At 45.7% G+C, this 4,818-nt stretch overlaps 1 non-coding gene across 1 annotated transcript; it reads right to left on the bottom strand.

Annotated features, from left to right (window-relative positions):
* Positions 1-2,247: 2,247 nt before the first annotated feature.
* LOC111827213 lies at positions 2,248-2,354 on the bottom strand. The gene has a single exon (XR_002830710.1). It is a non-coding gene; the product is annotated as a U6 spliceosomal RNA (small nuclear RNA).
* Between the last annotated feature and the right edge of the window lie 2,464 nt (positions 2,355-4,818).

Genomic DNA, 4,818 nt, shown 5'->3' with positions numbered 1-4,818 from the left:
TTTTTGGGGCGTTTAAAGGAAAGGCCCCGGGGTCATAAACAGGGGGGGGGGGGCAGGCTGATCAGGGGTTGGGGTGCCTCCCTGTCAGGACAGAGCAGGGCGGATAGGGAGGTTGTGGCCCCACCCCCTGTCACACACAGAGCCGCAGGGCGATCAGGGGGTTTGGGCGCTGCCCCCTGTCACGCTGATCTGGTGCCAGGAGGCCTCGCGGCTCCGTTGATCCTGGTGCTGGGAGGCATATTACCGTTTTACTATATAGGATAGAGGCCTGGGGGCCGGCTGGTTTGCCCTGAAGGGTGTCCTGGATCAGGGTGGGGGTCCCCACTGGGGTGCTTGGCCAGCCTGGATGAGGGGATGATGGCTGTTTGCAGCTGGTCACACACCCTTCAGGGTGGGGGTCCCCACTGGGGTGCCTGGCCAGTCTGGGTGAGGGGCTGAGGGCTGCTTTCAGGCTGGTGGTTGTTGACTGAAGCTCCCAACTGCTCCTTTTTTTTCTCTTTTTTTTATTTTATTCTGGGCCAGCTTTAGCTCTGGCTCTAGCTCTGAGGCTTCCGCTGCTGAAAACAGGTATCTGGTTTGTTTGCGTTCTATAATCAAAACAATGTATAACTCCAACTCTGAGATCCCGGCCCGCTGAAAGCTGGTTTCTGGGGTTTTGTTTAGCTTCTATATTTGTTAGAATGTTTCAAACTGCCAGCTCAGAGGCTGGCAAGGCAGGCGGGGAACGTTGGAGTCCTCCTTCAATGAAGCAAGCAAGCCTCATGTTCACTTCCAGCTGCCTGGCTGCCGGCCGCCATCTTGGCTGACAGTTAATTTGCATGAGGATATGCTGATTACCCAATGGGAAGGGTAGCGGTCGTACGCTAATTACCATGTTTCTCTTTTATTAGTGTAGATATAGATCAGAGATACATGAATTGGATAACACTTTTTTTTTTAGGAGACTTTTGTCTCCTAGGAGACATTTCTTTTGTAATATATTTTATTTTATTTTTTAATTTTTTTAAAATTGTTTAAATTCTTTATTGTTTAAAGTATTACATAAGTCTACTTTTTCACCCACTGACTTCTCCCTGAACACCCCCATCCCCAGAACATGCCCTCTCCACCCTACTGTCTGTGTCCATTGGTTATGCTCATATGCATGCATACAAGTCCTTTGGTTGATCTCTTACCGCTTCACTCCCCACCTTCACTTATAGGTTGGACAGAGTTTTATGCTTCTATGACCTTGGTTCTATTTTTGTTCATCAGTTTATGTTGTTCATTATATTCCACAAATGAGTGAGATCATGTGATATTTATCTTTCTCTGACTGGCTTATTTAGCTTAGCATAATGCTCTCTGATTCCATCCATACTGTTGCAAATTGTAAGAATTCCTTATTTTTTACAGCAGCATAGTATTCCATTGTGTAGATGTACCACTATCTTTTAATTCAGTCATCTCCTGGTGGGCACTTAGGCTGTTTCCAAATCTTAGCTATTGTAAATTTTGCTGCTATGAACATAAGGGTGCATATATCCTTTCTGATTGGTGTTTCTGTTTTCTTGGGATATATTCCTAGAAATGGGATTACTGGGTCAAATGAAGTTTCATTTTTAATTTTTTGAGAAAATGCCATACTATTTTCCACAGTGGCTTCACCAGTCTGCATTCTAACCTGCAGTGCAAGAGGGTTCCTTTTTCTCCACATCCTCTCCAGCACTTGTCATTTGTTGATTTATTGATGATAGCCATTCTGACAGGTGTGAGATGGTCCCACATTGTTGTTTTGATTTGCATCTTTCAGATGATTAGTAACTTTGAGCATGTTTTCATATCTATCTTGGCCTTCTGTATGTCCTCTTTCGAAAAGTGTCTATTAGGTACTTTGCCCATTTTTTATTGGATTGTTTATCTTCCTTTTGTTAACTTGTAAGAGTTCCCTATAAATTTTGGAGATTAAACCCTTATCAGAGATCACATTGGCAAATATGTTCTCTCATGCAGTGGGCTTTTTTGTTGTTTTGTTGATGTTTTCTTTGGCTGTGCAGAAGCTTTTTATTTTGATGTAGTCCCATTTGTTTATTTTCTCCTTAGTTTCCATTGTCCTAGGAGCTGTATTGACAAAGATGTTGTTATGACAAATGTATGCTATTTTGCTGCCTACAGCTTCTTCTAAGATTTTTATGGTTTCCCATCTTATGTTTAAGTCCTTTATCCATTTTGAGTTTATTTTTTGTGTATAGTGTCTATTTGTGGTCTAAAAATATGGAATGCTTCACGAATTTGTGTGTCATCCTTGCACAAGGGCCATGCTAATCTTCTCTGTATCATTCCAATTTTAGTATATGTGCTGCCGAAGGGAGCACTGGATGACACCTTCTATGAACACAATCTTAAAATATGACTCACTCTTACTGAATATAAACTGCAAATGAAGAACAAAATTTAAAGTTCTTTAGAGTGATTTGAATATAAGAAATATGACTCACTCTTACTCTTGGTAGCATACTCTCATTTGAACTATTTTAATCCTCCTAATTTATTTGAAACCTGACATCATATCTACTTCACTTTGAGTAGTATAATAGAATTTAGCTAAAAGCAATACAAACCTGATGTGATTAGCATATTTTAAAAAACATTCTAATAAAGAAAATAGTCAAATAGCAGAATTGTCAAAGATGCTCAGTAATAGTACAATCTGAGTTTTTAGGATTCTAGGACAGTTTATGTGACATGGGTTCTTAACGTGGAGTCCAATCATCCCATGAAACTTCAGGAAAAATTATGTACTCACTTGCTCTATAAGATCTGCCCAGGTCATGTCTTCTCTTCCAATTCTAAATCATTCATAGAATTTATATATATATATACTAATAAAAGAGAAAGATGCAAATTAACCATCACCCCATCACTCCACCACTCTGCTACACCCACAAGCCATGCCCACCAGCCAATCATGAGTGAGTATGAATATTAACCTAACTAAAATGGCGGTGGCCACAGAGCTGGAGCAAGCAGGAGACTTGGGTTGCCCCTAGCAATGGAGGAAGCCAAGCTTCCTGCCTTCCCTGGCCAGACCTGGGCTCTGCTCAAGGATACAAAGTTTCAATTATAGAAGATAAATAAATCCCAGATACCTGCTTCCAACCCGCCCTGGCCTCTGCTCAAGGAGGCACAAAAAAGAAAAAGAAAAAAAGGAGAGACTAGGAGCTTGGGTCACCAGGGGGCGTGGCCATCCTGAAAACGGTGATCAGCCTCTCACCCAGGCTGGCCAGGCACCCCAGCGGGACCCCCCTACCCTGAAGGAGCTGTGGGCAACCTGAAAATAGCCCCCAGCCCCTCACCCAGACTGGCCACACACCCTTGTGGTGAGGGTCACCTCTGGGGGGCTTGGCAAGCCTGCATACAGCCATCAACCCCTCACCCAGGCTTGCCACACCCCCATGTGGTGAGGGACCCCGCTGGGGGGCTTGGCTAGCCTGCATACAGCCATCAACCACTCACTCAGGCTGGCCAGGCACCTAGTGGGGACCCCCACCCTGAAGGGAGTGTGGCCAGCCTGAAAATGGCCCTCAGCCCCTCACCCAGGCTGGCCAGGAACCCCAGCAGGACCCCCACCCTGATCCGAGACATGCTTCAGGGCAAACCAGCTGGCCCCCACCCATGCACCAGGCCTCTATCCTATATAATAAAAGGGTAATATGCAAATTGACCCTAATAGCAGAACAACTGGGAATGACTGGTCACTGTGACACACACTGACCACCAAGGGGCAGATGCTCAATGCAGGAGCTGCCCCCTGGTGGTCAGTGTGCTCCCACAGGATGAGCTCTGCTCAGCCACAAGCCAGGCTGATGGCTGCCAGCACAGGAGTGGTGGCGGGAACCTCTCCCACCTCCTCAGCAGCACTAAGGATGTCCAACTGCAGCTTAAGCCTGCTGCCCGCTGGCAAATGGACATCACCAAGGGTTCCTGGACTGCCAGAGGGATGTCTGACTGCCAGTTTAGGGCCAAACCCCTGGGGAGCGGGCCTAAGCCAGCAGGTGGACATCCCCCGAGGGGTCTCAGACTGCAAGAGGGCACAGGCCAGGCTGAGAGACCCCCCCCACACACACACCGAGTGCACTAATCTTTGTGCACCGGGCCTCTAATACATATATATAGTGGCCAGATTATTATGACCACCCCAGCAGTACTTTGTTAGACCACTTTTGCCTTCAATATTGCAGCGATTCTTCTTGGCATTAACTCCACAAGATGTTGAAAGGTGATGTGAGTAATCTGACAGCATGCCTGATGAATAGCACTGTCCAGTTCTGTGAGATTTGATGGTTGTGGAACCAGCTGCCTGATGGCTCTTTTAACTTCGTCCCACAAATGCTCAATTGGATTGAGATCTGGTGATTGTGGGGGCTACCTAAGCAAGGTGAAGTCTCCCTCATGTTCTTGAAACCACTCCTGCACAATATGAGCACCGTGGCATGGCGCATTGTCTGTTGGAAGAAGCCATATCCATTGGGATACTCCATCAACATGATAGGATGAACTTGATCAGCAATGATACATAGGTATGTTGTGCTATTTAGACACTGTTCCACATGAATTAAATGGTCCAAATCATGCCAGGAAAACATGCCCCAAACCATAACACTGCCCTCACAAGCTTGAAGGGTGTACTCATGCATGTGGGGTGCATGCTTTCATGCTATTCCTGCCAAATTCTCACTCTGCCATCTGCATGATGCAACTGGAAATGTGATTCATCGAATCACATGACTTTTTTCCAATGCTCGACTGTCCAACTGTGTTCCTGTGTGAATTGGAGAA

The sequence above is a fragment of the Myotis lucifugus genome, unplaced genomic scaffold (assembly GCF_000147115.1).
Source record: "Myotis lucifugus unplaced genomic scaffold, Myoluc2.0 scaffold_2, whole genome shotgun sequence".
Lineage (NCBI taxonomy): Eukaryota > Metazoa > Chordata > Mammalia > Chiroptera > Vespertilionidae > Myotis > Myotis lucifugus.
The sequence above is the reverse complement of the archived record's forward strand: the minus strand, read 5'-3'. Positions and strand labels throughout refer to the sequence as shown.